At 33.7% G+C, this 15,417-nt stretch overlaps 1 protein-coding gene across 1 annotated transcript in view; it reads right to left on the bottom strand.

Annotated features, from left to right (window-relative positions):
• The window catches only part of NEGR1 (neuronal growth regulator 1), an 897,772-nt gene that overhangs the window by 839,112 nt on the left and 43,243 nt on the right, over positions 1–15,417 (bottom strand). The window lies entirely within an intron of this gene.

Here is a 15,417-nt window from a genome sequence, read left to right as displayed (position 1 = left end):
AAATTCACATTGCTGACTATATTGCTGTCACCATATTGTTTAAATGTCTGTTCAAAAAAAAAAAAAAATTCAAAGAAGGATCTGAGTAGTATTCAGCTTTAATCTATCCTGTTTCACCTCTCTCTTCTCAAAGAATAAATGTTGAGGTTTACATTTCCATATACGCAGGTCATTAAATCATCAATTTTATATTTTTTAAAACCATTACCAAAATTGTTTTCTCAACTCCACTAGTAGGAAAGCCCATAGAGTCTTGACATGAACAGTATCACCCATGCTACAGTAATGCTTAAGCAAGGTGATCCTGGAATCTATAGTATTAGCTCTCATTAATATTTTTAGTTTATAGTCAGATAATTACACAGAGAGATATGAACATATATGAATCAATATCTTGATTGTAAATGACAGTTTAGTTATCAAGAGTCAACTCTATCACCTAATATTTTTAAATAGGCCAGAATTATATAATAAATTTCATGTTTTTCCAAAATAAATGATCTAAATTTCCACAAAGGTAACATTTATCTATTGAGAGTTTGTAATCTTTATTACAAAAGCCGTGCTCAAGTCTGAGACAAGTAAAATTACGATCTGGAAGATATACTTAAACTAATTGTTAAGTCCTTTAGTGTTACATTCATGTTAATCAATATATCGTTTTTTTCCGTTTTTTTTTCAGTTGATTTTTAAAGAGACGTAATGATCACAGTTTTTAATGTATTCTAAAATGCCTGTAAATTAAAATTTGTTTAGAGAATTAGGTTCAGCCTCTGATTTCAAAGATGTTTTCCCAAATAAGAAAATCTGTTCCAAAATGTAATGCAAATTACATTTCTAAATTCCACAATCTTCTAAGACATTCTGCTTTTATCAAAAAGCAGATTTTATACAATGAATTGTACACTATGTAATTTTTCTACTCATTCCCTTTAAGAAGTAAGTAAAATGAACAATCAATCCACATGATCTTTACACATTTGCTCAGTACATTAGAATATATCGTACAGATAATCACTAGTTCAGTGGGAGTTCTTTGATTGCAGAGGACTTAACTATTTAAGTAACCACATTGGGTAGGATACGTTGCAGATTTCACTGCTGGAAATATCACATGAATCATTTGATAGCACATGAAGCAAACTAATTCTAGCAAAGCAAGCAGTCCAAAGTTCAAATTAAAAGTTAAAATCTGCTCTTTAAGAATGGAATTACCTATATCTCTCACAAATTCTCTTTAGCATAATGATATAATTGATTTCAAAAATTATTTATACCTAATACCTAACTTTAAAAAAAAATGTAGTGCTGATTGCTACAAATGGCACTTATGAAGTTATCTGTATAACTTTATTTCTAGAAACTGATTTGCTGATATAAGGTAATCCCAGATACATTTCAAATGCATTTCACAAGTCATCAAATAGATAATCAAATTATGGTGTTCTTCATTACAAACAAAAATATAAACCTGTTGAATTAATATAAACAAAGCAAAAATGGCCTTTAGCTAGTCCTTGAATCTCAGATTTCTTTCTAAAATATTTCTCTTAGTTAGTCACTCTCCATATTTTTGTTTATCTTATAAATCCAAACTACTGAATTGGTCCTATTCATTATTTCTTTAACTTGTCAAAGTTCATTTGAATTCTAATCTCATGGTATCCAAGAATCCATCCAACTTCCTGTCATCCAAAACGTAATAAGCAGACTCTTGTTTTAGCCTCTCAAATAGTGAATTTTATGAAATAATACTGATCCTGGAACTACATCCTGCCATCTAAGATTCAATATAGCCTTTTGTGTCAACATTAAGTTGTTCACAAATATACATTATTAAACTATCCTAATAAGATGTTCACTTTGCTAATAATCATTAGTATTTCTAAAAGTTTTTGTTGTAATCTCTAACGGTCATGGTAGAATTCCAAAGGTGTCCAGGAGGGTCTACATCAGCGATTCATACCCTGTTCAGAATAACAAAGTGGGTTCCGGCTTCCCTGGTGGCACAGTGGTTAAGAATCCGCCTGCCAATGCAGGGGACATGGGTTCAAGCCCTGGTCCAAGAAGATCCTACATGCCGCGGAGTAACTAAGCCCGTGCGCCACAGCTACTGAGCCTGTGCTCTAGAGCCCATGAGCCACAACTACTGAGCCCACGCGCCACCATCACTGAAGCCCCCGTGCTCTAGAGCCCGTGCTCCGCAGCAAGAGAAGCCACCAGAATGAGAAGCCCGTGCACTGCAATGAAGACCCAACACAGCCAAAATAATAAATTAATTAAAATAAATAAATTTAAAAAACAAACAAACAAAAAAAACACAAAGTGAGCTCATGACGAACAAATGCATGAAACTTGTTGGCTAGAGAACCAAGCAAGGAGAGCAGGGACAAAAGAGATAGACTGTCACTGTACTTATATTCATTACATATCCATTCCTTCAGACAAACTCTTAAAGACTACCCTGCCAACAATTTCCATATCTTCTTTTCACATTTCCCTTTCTCTCTTTTTTTTTGGTGAAATGATTTTTCCTTCCCTTTACTATCTGCTAAAATAGTGCCTCCTTTGTAAATATTTTTTGATTAAGAGAACAAGTTCTGAATCAAGATTGCTTGGATATGGGTCCTTGCTCCCCCATTCAAGACTGAGATCTGCAACAAGTAAATGACCTCATTTTGCATCTCATTCCTCACATTTAACATGGGGATAAACCTATCTCAGGATTGTTCTGAAGATTAAATGAGTTATTATATAAAAAGAACTTACAACTATAGTACTACTTGAGTGTTTGCTATTATTATTCTTTTCATAATATTGATGTTATGTGAGAGCTTGTTCACCTTGACAGAATTTATTACTTTATCATGTTTCTTCCAAATGACTTTGTACCTATCTATTCCAGAACATATGACTTTGTAATAATTTTGATTTTTTAATTTGTGTGGTTCCTGTATACTGTGAACAACTAGACAGCAGGAGCCATGTTACATTAATCACATGATCTTCTGAACACAGATGGTCCTTATTTAATTAACTTTACTTTTAGGAAGAATGGGAAATAAAAGGAATGAAGGAATGAATAAAGTAGAGCTTTGTGAAGGAAGTAAGGTTTTGGTCTTGCTTTGTAGCATAAATTTGGCAAGGTCCTCAGATGATTCACTAATACACAATCTCCCTCATACAGATGCAGAAGGAATCTAGTACTTAACGCTGGTTCATAAATTGCCTGCATCTGGATCATATGGCAGATGGGTATTTTAAAAACTACAAACAAGACATGCTCACAGGATCTCTTAGAGTGGCCTTAGAGTCTATATTTTAACAAGCTTTCAAGGTAATTCTAATGTACAGTCAAGCACATAAACCATATCTATGCTACATTTTAATCCATTCAGGTAAGGACATTCAGCTTCCTTTGAGAGAAGGTGAGACAGAAAAATCTCCTTAGGTAACTGAATGAGCTGTGTTACCAACCATTACCATGGTCATAACTGTGTTATAGCCTGGCCTTGAAAAACAATGTCTATAAAACCGTGCGCTGGGATATATTTTTAAGTAATACTTGTCCCTTAACGTAATAGAAAATAGTTTCAATTGTGTATAGGGCCCTGTTTTTCTGCTTTTTTTTTTTCTTTTCTCTTTTTTGGTGGTGGTGTTTTAACTTTTATCAAAATTTTTTTGTATATCTCTAAGGATAAATAATATACACTCCATTCTGTGGAGCTGGACAGGACAGAAGCAAGGGGAAAACAGATGACTAAAACACTATAGAGCATTACCCATGCTTATATTTCCGCTAATTTCATCCTGTTACCACACAAGTATGAAGTTACCTAACCTGTTCAGCGCCTCTTTTTTCTGCCCTCTAAAGGAAACAACAGGCAGACATGAGACATCTGAAAGGCAGGAAAATGAAAGTGAATTAAAAGGCATGCACAATCTGTATATCTTCTTTGGAGAAATGTCTATTTAGGTCTTCTGCCCATTTTTGGATTGGGTTGTTTGTTTTTTTGTTATTGAGCTGCATGAGCTGCTTGTAAATTTTGGAGATTAATCCTTTGTCAGTTGCTTCATTTGCAAATATTTTCTCCCATTCTGAGGGTTGTCTTTTCATCTTGTTTATGGTTTCCTTTGCTGTGCAAAAGCTTTTAAGTTTCATTAGGTGCCATTTGTTTATTTTTGTTTTTATTTCCATTTCCCTAGGAGCTAGGTCAAAAAGGATCTTGCTGTGATTTATGTCATAGAGTGTTCTGCCTATGTTTTCCTCTAAGAGTTTGATAGTGTCTGGCCTTACATTTAGGTCTTTAATCCATTTTGAGTTTATTTTTGTGTATGGTGTTAGGGAGTGTTCTAATTTCATACTTTTACATGTAGCTGTCCAGTTTTCCCAGCACCACTTATTGAAGAGGCTGTCTTTTCTCCACTGTATATGCTTGCCTCCTTTATGAAAGATAAGATGATCATATGTGCGTGGGTTTTTCTCTGGGCTTTCTATCTTGTTCCATTGATCTATGTTTCTGTTTTTGTGCCAGAAGATACACAGATTGCCAACAAACACATGAAAGAATGCTCAACATCATTAATCATTAGAGAAATGCAAATCAAAACTACAATGAGATATCATCTCACACTGGTCAGAATGGCCATCATCAAAAAATCTAGAAACAATAAATGCTGGAGAGGGTGTGGAGAAAAGGGAACACTCTTGCACTGTTGGTGGGAATGTAAATTGATACAGCCACTATGGAGAACAGTATGGAGGTTCCTTAAAAAACTAAAAATAGAACTACCATACGACCCAGCAATCCCATTACTGGGCATATACCCTGAGAAAAACCATAATTCAAAAAGAGTCATGTACCAAAATGTTCATTGCAGCTCTATTTACAATAGCCAGGACATGGAAGCAACCTAAATGTCCATCATCGGATGAATGGATAAAGAAGATGTGGCACATATATATGATGGAATATTACTCAGCCATAAAAAGAAACGAAATGGAGTTATTTGTAGTGAGGTTGATGGAGTTAGAGTCTGTCATACAGAGTGAAGTAAGTCAGAAAGAGAAAAACAAATACAGTATGCTAACACATATATATGGAATCTAAGGGAAAAAAAAAATTCATGAAGAACCTAGTGGCAAGACAGGAATAAAGACACAGACCTACTAGAGAATGGACTTGAGGATATGGGGAGGGGGAAGGGTAAGATGTGACAAAGTGAGAGAGTGGCATGGACATATATACACTACCAAACGTAAAATAGATAGCTAGTGGGAAGCAACCGCATAGCACAGGGAGATCAGCTCGGTGCTCTGTGACCACCTAGAGGGGTGGGATAGGGAGGGTGGGAGGGAGGGAGATGCAAGAGCGAAGAGATATGGGAACATATGTATATGTATAACTGATTTACCTTGTTATAAAGCAAATCTAACACACCATTTTAAAGCAATTATACTCCAATAAAGATGTTAAAAAAAAAAAAAAAAAAGAAGGCATGCACAGTAACGTCTTGAAAAATAGCCAGCTGGCTGTGCAGCCAGGTTCTCACTTCTCAATCCAGATAGTTACAGGGTAAAGATATCTCTGTCACATGTTTGTTTTCACCAAATTTTAACAAGCATTTTTAATCTGACTACATACAGAATAATGTAGATATACTGAACTGCAGAGAAATATAATATAGCTTCCATCCTCAAGGAATTAGAAATCTACAAAGAGACGTTGACGCATACAAGTCCCTGTTAAAAGCAAAGCGTAAAAGCTAAGGTAGTGTTGAGGAGGGAGTAGCAATCTGTCATGGCTGCCCTTATCAGAAAAACTTTTACACAGGAAGCTGTGTTTCTTTCTGGCCTAGAAAATGCACTGAATATGAAGAGAATAGGGAGAGGATAAAAGGAGAAAGATATCACTGTACATTTCAGCAGAAAACTGTGAGCTAAGGCACAGAAATGGGAAAGCATAACTGTCCTTGGAGTATATCAACATATAGTGTGGTAGAATACTGAGTGTCTGTGAAGGCCGGTCTATCTTGAAAGAAAGAATGGGCGGGTAGCAAGAAGATACAAAAATACAATCACATTTGTAAAAGCATTTTTTAAAATTATGAAATAGAAAGCATGAGCAAAATAGAATTATTATTTTTTCAGGAAGAAGGAACAGAAAATGAGTAAGGCCTGGAGGGAGGAAGTATGGTACTTTGAATAGTAAAGAGAATTACTTATTGAGCATAGAAAATAAACAATAATGAGAGAGGTGAATAAGGTGAGTTCTGAGGAGTCCCCTACTAATTTCATTAGTAAGAGTAAGCCACTCTAGGTCCTGTGCACAAAGTTACATGATTAATTATGTGTTGAGACAACTAAGAACCAGGAATAATCTTAAGCAAAACATATTTATGAAGGTGAACCTTTTAAAGTGAGATCACAGAGATTGAAAAAGCATATGTGAAGGCTTTGAACAAACACAATTTTAATATACCTATGCTAATATCTAGTCCCAAACTGGAAATAATCAATAATTGGTTCTCTTTTGTGTATTGGGTCATACATATAAATTATGATTTTATCATTTCAATATTAATTTTGATTATGGGCTATTTCTCTATGAAAAGGTGCTCTCTATGCTATAACAGAGGAATGAGAGGAAAAAAGGGTATTAACAAGGTTATCTTTGGGTTCTCTTTCCACTGAGATCCTTGAAAGTCTGAACAAGTCACTTTCTGTTTGCTTAGACCTTTTCTAATGTGATAAGATTCAATTTTCTAATATTTCAGAGTACAATTTTTGTTTAGATGTACAAAATAATCTGCAGAGATTTCTGTTATGAAGAAAGAGCTATTAAGATTCAAGTGATAGTGTGTGCTATGCAGCTGAGGATTCTAACCCAAGGTTAAATTCTATTGTTCTAATTCTAGTTTCTGTTTGCTCAGGACAGTAAAAAAATGTTTTCTATACTATGCCGATTTTCCTAATAAAACATACATTTCTGGTTTTAATTAGAAAATGTAAAATTCCAACCTTTACTCTTCACATTTTATTTCTTATTTAATGTATCATCTTACATGAATTTTTCTAAGTGTTTTCGCAAATTATGAAGGTTAAAATTCGGAATGGTCATATCAACATATAGATCTTTCTGAGTCCTACGCCACACTAGTAGCGTTAAGTAATTTTGAATGTGAGACATACGTGAATGTTTTTAAAAAGTTATAACATACATCTTAATTTTTCATAGATTAAGACTTGCATATGAAAAACCAAAGTAAATTCCAGAATTACAAATCGTTAAAAGCAAGTGTGATTCTATAGTTTACTATGGGATTCAAGTTTCCTCTAAATAGGGAGCTACTCTATTACATGTGAAGGTTTGTTTACAGGTTAGCAGTGACCTGATGAGGATTCTTAAACCAGACAATTTAAAATCAATACCAATTAGATATAAATCAGACTAAAATTTTTGATTTGCACATATTCAGAATATTATAAAATGAGAGGCATTGTTACTCAGTTTCCAATTATTAAAAGTATGAAAGAGAAATGTCTGCAACTTTCTTATACTAAACCCCTTCTTTCCAGAGTACTTTATTAGGGAAACTCGTGGTGTAGAGAAATTTGGAAGGCCTAGAGATGTGTGTTCTCTTTTTGGTTTTGATGTATACTAGTCACATGGCCTTAGGCAAGTTACATACAAATAATACATATGTGTGGAGGAGTTAATAACTTCCTTATGTGGGGTTGCTGTAAGCATTAAATGAGATAATTTAGTAAAGTTCCAGTACACAGTAGGTGCTCAATAATTGTTTTCCTTACTTCCTTCTCTCTCCCACCTTTAAAACCATATTTCATTTTTTGTTTCCTATCTAAAATTAGTTATTATTTGTGATTTAAATGTCTAAAACTCTACAGCTGGTTAATTTCCATCAATTGCTCTCACAGATGTCAAATCATCACTTTTATGCAACCCATTCAGTAAGGGCCCTATAAGGAATCCCTCATAACTTCCTCTTTCCTCCTTCATCATACAACAGCCATTTCCTTGGCACTGTGGTAAATGTTAACAACACTAAGAAGGATAGCATATGGTCCCTGTCCTTAAGAACCTCAGCCTGTAGTAAAAGAGACAGACATGCAAACAAACAATTAAAATATAATTGAATAAATGATAATTTAAATACATGCAAAGTTTAAACCATCCCTCAGTTTTACAGTGTACTCTATAAACCATGTAAAATATCCATATCAAATTGATAAATCAAATATTTACTTATTACCTTGCTATGTGCTAGGCTGATGAAATTAAAAAAAGAAAAGAAAAAAACCAGTCTCTACAAGGACATGAAGTTTCAGGGACCATAATGAAAGTCGAGAAGTACATGACTCAGGAATGTCAGTACAGTGATCCTGAGACACTGATGTCACCTTCCATCTGTCACTGGAGATGTAGCAGTGTGATTTAGGATAGAGACTTTTGTATCCTACAGTCCTCACTTCTTTGATGATGCAATCCTACTGCATTTCATCTGTAATAATCATTCATGGGCTTCAGTGTTCCCTCCTTCCACTCTTCATAAAGAGCCTCATGCTGGTACAAACCAGCAAGGTACCTGTCTTCCCCAAACTTACACAAAATGTAAAGAGTGAATAAGAGGAATATAAAGTACTGAAATTGGACAGAATAAAACCTGTGGAACAGAAGAACTTTTCAGTGTACTTCAAATCACAGAGCCTAGTAAGCACTTCACATTGAGTTACAGAAAAAAAAGACACTTCTCAGTAAGATACTTTTCCTAAAAGGTTTGCACTGCATTCTCCTTCCAAATATTGTTCATGAGCCTCACTTCCGCATTATAAAGTCTTCCAAACCACTGGAAGAAATCTTATTTTCTCAACTAAGAAAAAAGGCAAAGAACAAATTGAAAGATGGCAACATCAGCCAAGCATTCTTTGGTATGGAAACTTAATTCTGACATGAGGAGAATATACTCCTAATCTTTGTTCCTTTTCCAGGATCAAAAAAGTTTTATCCCAAAATATATCAAACTGCAAATGAAAGCAGTCAACTCTCTGCATTCAGGAAAATAAGACAGAATATTCTTATATGCTTATTTTGTTTGTACTTTTGTTTTTTTGTTTGAATTTAGAAAAAGCTTTAGAGATAAACCTTTTAAGTATTTCAACACAGTGATTTATTTTCTTTTTATGCTACTTAATTTTGTTGTTCACATAAATTTCTATTGTTTTGAGCAGCCAAATACTATTCTGAAGTTAAAATCTGAAAAGGCAATCTGAACTGAAGCTATAAAATTTCATCCAACAAAATTGCAAAGTTCCTCAAATATAATAACAAAAATATATTAAAGGAGGAAATATTAAAATTAAGAATAGAATTTACCTGAAAATACTCCTACAGTCTTCCATCATTTTGTGCTAGAAGGGATTATCAAAACAATAATAATAAAAAAAAGGTTAGAACTGACTTTAAGCTGACTGACTTTTTTTTACCGTACTCAGTAAAAAAAAATCTAATGAGAAAAGTCTGACTCCTTCCCTCCATAATCTACATAAATGCCACATGGAAAGAATGGAAATGGAATCAGAACCATGGTAATTTTATAAAAAACATTTGCTTTTTTAATATAAGAAAAATTCTAAAACATGGCATTTTGATTTGGAAATTAAATAGTATTTGTTGCTATACTTGTAGAATCATCATGAACTATATCATCATATCATGATGAACATATCATCATATAACTCTAGAAATGAGGACTTCCCTTGTTTGTTTTAACAGAAGAAAAAACTGAGTCCTAGAGATTAAGTGAATTACTTAAATTCAAGTCACAAATAGGGCCAGAACTCAGGTATCCAGATAACCTATTTTCCCTCTCCACCACAGTTATAAGTAGGCTAATTCAGTGTTAATTAATTAATTCTACGTGAGAATTTAGAATGAACATATTTTTTTTCTTTCGAACTCTGAGAATGTGGAACAACTTCTCGTCTTCTACAAAATTCATGAAACAGAGCCCACAAATACTTTTCTTCTTACACACTAACTCTGACCAGTGCTTAGAGGCTGCCACGATGTGTTAAGAGTCTGAAGTTGTGCCTTGGCTATAATCAGTAGGCAACACCTGCACAATCACATGCATTAGAGTGATATTATGTGTTCTAGATAGTTTAAATCCTTGAACTATTTTTTCTTGAGCTGTTACTTTACCCAGAAACCATTCAAATTAAAAATCGCCTTCATCATAAAATGAAATTTATAAAATGACAGCACAGATCTAATTTGACTTTAGATTTTACTTTAATACTTGTATAGAGCTATTGAACAACTAATGACTAATAAGAATAAACCTTAAACTTGCAAGATAAATCCATCTAATGTATATTATTAAACAATCTTTAAAATGGGTCTTTACCATATTTTACAGTTGGAAATATGTCGTCATTACGTGTTACTCTTCTACATATTTTTAGGCCTTTAAATAAAATAATGAGAAAGATAAAGGAGAGTTAAATCCAAACTCAGTGAATCCTAATGTCCTCTATATTCAGATTATCCAAAATAAAACAACTCCATTATAGAGAGAGTGTGGCATAGAGGTGGTAACAATACAAATTCTGGAGCTAGATTTGAATTCTACCTCTATCACCAGATTGTGAATGAGGACACATTACTTAGCCTCATTTTATTTCCATTTCTTTATCCGTTAATGTGTGTAATTATAATACCTACTTAAGAGAGTTATTGTGAGGATTTAAGATGATATGATATCTGAAAAACCCTCAAAACAACACTCAGAAAATACCTAGCATTAGTGTTGATGCATTAATTATTACTTAAAGAAGAAAACATTTTTGTCTGCAGTGAGCTCTTATGGTTATGGCTTCTTTTTATTTTTATTATTTTTATTTTTTACTTCCTTCCAAAAGTTAAAGGTGGATGGGAGGGATAATGATGTGGTTTATAATGTATACAATGTATAATGTTTATAATGTATACAATGTATGTTTATAATGTATATGAGAAATAAAATAATGGTGAACTTATCATGTTGTCATCATTGTGGAATATACTTGATGCTATATAAGTTATTATTCTTGATATGTCACACATTTATTATTCAAAGTAAATTACAAATTGAATAATTATCCTCTTGATATCAGTTATTTAAAAATAAGCAATTTCTACATTTCTAGTCTCAATAAAATGAATTGAGGTGCTAAAAATATAATTTGTGATGGAAAAAAATTAAGCTGCAAAGCACTGGTAAATAGTCATATGCCAAAAATGTAATATATTATATAAAAATATATACACATACGTATATATTTCATTTTATTTTCACTATTAGATTTTAAATACCACGATGTCAAAGATCAGATCTGTCTTGTTCTTTATGCTATCTCCAGGGCTCAGCGGCACACAGTTAGTCAATAAATATCTCTCGACTTATTTTAGGTCCGTATGATTAGTAAGAGCTTTCATTCATTCATTCATTCATTCATTCAGTAGCTCTTTATTGGATCTCTGATGGGTTCACTAATCTCTGATACCTTGAGCTAGTAATTTACTCATGATATTTTATATAAAATATGCTTATGGTAATAATAATTGCTAACACTTACCAGGAACATATATGCCAGACTGTTTTACTAGATCAAACATATTCTTTAATTTAATCCCTACCACAAAGCTATGAAATACTGTATTTCCATTTGTCTGATGAGAAAAATCAAAGCACAGATAGGTTAATTGTATTTCCCAAAGTTACTATACAACTAAGATTCAAACTCCCATTCCGGGGCTGCCTTACACAACTGCAAAGAGTTACAGCTACAGAGAAAGAGGGCACTAGCAATGCCTGGAGGCAAATTAAACACTTTAACTGTAAATATTCCTATAGCATATTGTTATTAAGTCCCCAGGGTATAATGTTATGCTTCTATAAAGTAAGATAATATATTTATAGAAAGACAAAAGGTTGGTTTATATTAATATGGTATTTGAAAACCATTATGTAATATGCTTAGTGAAAGTAATGTTAATTATACTCATGTTCATCATGCTATTATAACAGATAAATGTATTGAGCTATAAATTAAGATTAAAAATGAAGAATAAATAAAATGTGCCCTTATTTTTTCATTACTTATGTATCTTAAAATAATTTTCAATAACATGTTCTATATCTCTTTAAGTATGACTCAGTATTTAGAATGACATAGAGTTATTTAGTTGCTTTAATGAAGATACGTCATATAAATCGTATCAAATTACTTGCACACCATAAAGGTATAATTCTTGCCTCAATTAAATTTGCTGAACATGTCCTTATAAACACTAAACTTACAAGAGTTACTTCGATTCTTTAAAGGAATAAGTCTTAGATAAGTTGATGACTAGCTTTAATTTACTGGGGGAAAAATAGTATTTATCTCATATGGTTATTTTGAGGGTTAAATACGAAATAATCTGGAATTTTAAGAATGGTTTATGTGTCTGTTTTCACTAGCAGACTTTGGGACAGAGTCTGTCATAGTCACATTTCTGTCTTACTATCCAAGCACTTTTGATGCTACTACTAATTTATTTTTCCAATAAATAATACAAAAACAAAAGCATAACTTAACAACAATTATAACAGTGTAGAAAAATGGAATCTGTTATGTGTATAAATTTACTGGATTATACCTAATATAATTTTTTTAAACATCTTTATTGGAGTATAATTGCTTTACAATGTTTTGTTACTTTCTGCTGTATAACAAAGTGAATCAGCTATACATATACACATATCCCCATATCCCCTCCCTATTGCGTCTCCCTCCCAACCTCCCTATCCCACCCCTCTAGGTGGTCACAAAGCACCGAGCTGATCTCCCTGTGCTATGTGGCTGCTTCCCACTAGCTATCTATTTTACATTTAGTAGTGTATATATGTCCATGCCACAATCTCACTTCATCCCAGCTTACCCTTCCCCCTCCCCGTGTCCTCAAGTCCATTCTCTATGTCTGCATCTTTATTCCTGTCCTGCCCCTAGATTCTTCAGAACCATTTTTTTTTTTTAGATTCTATATATATGTGTTAGCATACGGTATTTGTTTTTCTCTTTCTGACTTACTTCACTCTGTATGACAGACTCTAGGTTCATCCACCTCACTACAAATAACTCAATTTTGTTTCTTTTTATTGCTAATATTTCAGTGCATATATGTGCCACATCTTCTTTATCCATTCATCTGACAATGGACACTTAGGTTGCTTCCATGTCCTGGCTGTTGTAAATAGTGCTGCTATGAACATTGTGGTATAGGACTCTTTTTGAATTATGGTTTTCTCAGGGTATATGCCCAGTAGTGGGATTGCTGGGACATAGGGTAATTCTACTTTTAGTTTTTTAAGGAACCTCCATACTGTTCTCCATAGTGACTGTATCAGTTTACATTGCCACCAACAGTGCAGGAGGGTTCCCTTTTCACCACACCCTCTCCAGCATTTATTGTTTCTAAATTTTTTGATGATGGCCATTCTGACTGGTGTGAGGTGATATCGCACTGTAGTTTTGATTTGCATTTCTCTAATGATTAATGATGTTGAGCATTCTTTCATGTGTTTGTTGGCAATCTGTATATCTTCTTTGGAGAAATGTCTATTCAGGCCTTCTGCCCATTTTTGGATTGGGTTGTTTGTTTTTTTGATATTGAGCTGCATGAGCTGCTTGTATATTTTGGAGATTAATACTTTGTCAGTTGCATCATTTGCAAATATTTTCTCTAACTCTGAGGGTTGTCTTTTCGTCTTGTTTATGGTTTCCTTTGCTGTGCAAAAGCTTTTAAGTTTCATTAGGTCCCATTTGTTTTTTTGTTTGTTTGTTTTTATCTCCATTTCTCTAGGAGGTGGGTCAAAAAGGATCTTGCTGTGATTTATGTCATAGAGTGTTCTGCCTATGTTTTCCTCTAAGAGTTTTAGAGTGTCTGGCCTTACATTTAGGTCTTTAATCCATTTTGAGTTTATTTTTGTGTATGGTGTTAGGGAGTGTTCTAATTTCATTCCTTTACATGTAGCTGTCCAGTTTTCCCAGCACCATTTATTGAAGAGGCTGTCTTTTCTCCATTGTATATTCTTGCCTCCTTTATCAAAGATAAGGTGACAATATGTGTATGGATTTATCTCTGGGGTTTCTATTCCATTCCATTGATCTATATTTCTGTTTTTGTGTCAGTACCATACTGTCTTGATTACTGTAGCTTTGTTATAGTCTGAAGTCAGGGAGCCTGATTCCTCCAGATCCATTTATCTTTCTCAAGATTGCTTTGGCTATTCGGGGTCTTTGTGTTTCCATACAAATTGTGAAATTTTTTGTTCTAGTTCAGTGGAAAATGCCAGTGGTAGTTTGAGAGGGATTTCACTGAATCTGTAGATTGCTTTGGGTAGTAGAGTCATTTTCACAATGTTGATTCTTCCAATCCAAGAACATAGTATATCTCTCCGTCTGTTTGTATCATGTTTAATTCCTTTCATCAGTGTCTTATAATTTTCTGCATACAGGTCTTTTGTCTCCTTAGGTATGTTTATTACTAGGTATTTTATTCTTTTTGTTGCAATGGTAGATGTGAGTGTTTCCTTAATTTCTCTTTCAGATTTTTCATCATTAGTATATAGGAATGCAAGAGATTTCCGTGCATTAATTTTGTATCTTGCTACTTTACCAAATTCATTGATTAGCTCTAGTAGTTTTCTGGTAGCATCTTTAGGATTCTCTGTGTATAGTATCATGTCATCTGCAAACAGTGAGAGTTTTACTTGCTCTTTTCCGATTTGGATTCCTTTTATTTCTGTTTTATTCTCTGATTGCTGTGGCTAAAACTTCCAAAACCATGTTGAGTAATAGTGGTGAGAGTCGGCAACCCTGTCTTGTTCCTGGTCTTAGTGGAAATGGTTTCAGTTTTTCACCATTGAGAATGATGTTGGCTGTGGGTTTGTCATATATGGCCTTTATTATGTTGAGATAAGTTCCCTCTATGCCTACTTTCTGGAGAGTTTTTATCATAAATGGGTGTTGAATTTTGTTGAAAGCTTTTTCTGCATCTATTGAGATAATCATATGGTTTTTATCCTTCAATTTGTTAATATGGTGTATCACATTGATTGGCGTATATTGAAGAATCCTTGCATTCTTGGGATAAACCCCACTTGATCATGGTGTATGATCCTTTTAATGTGCTGTCGGATTCTGTCTGCTAGGATTTGGTTGAGGATTTTTGCATCTATGTTCATCAGTGATATTGGCCTGTAGTTTTCTTTCTTTGTGACATCTTTGTCTGGTTTTGGTATCAGGGTGATGGTGGCCTCATAGAATGAGTTTGGGAGTGTTCCTCCCTCTGCTCTATTTTGGAAGAGTTT

Source organism: Balaenoptera physalus (genome assembly GCF_965194825.1).
Source record: "Balaenoptera physalus genome assembly, chromosome: 1".
In the NCBI taxonomy this organism is placed as follows: Eukaryota; Metazoa; Chordata; class Mammalia; order Artiodactyla; family Balaenopteridae; genus Balaenoptera; species Balaenoptera physalus.
This window is presented reverse-complemented; position numbering and strand designations above follow the sequence as displayed.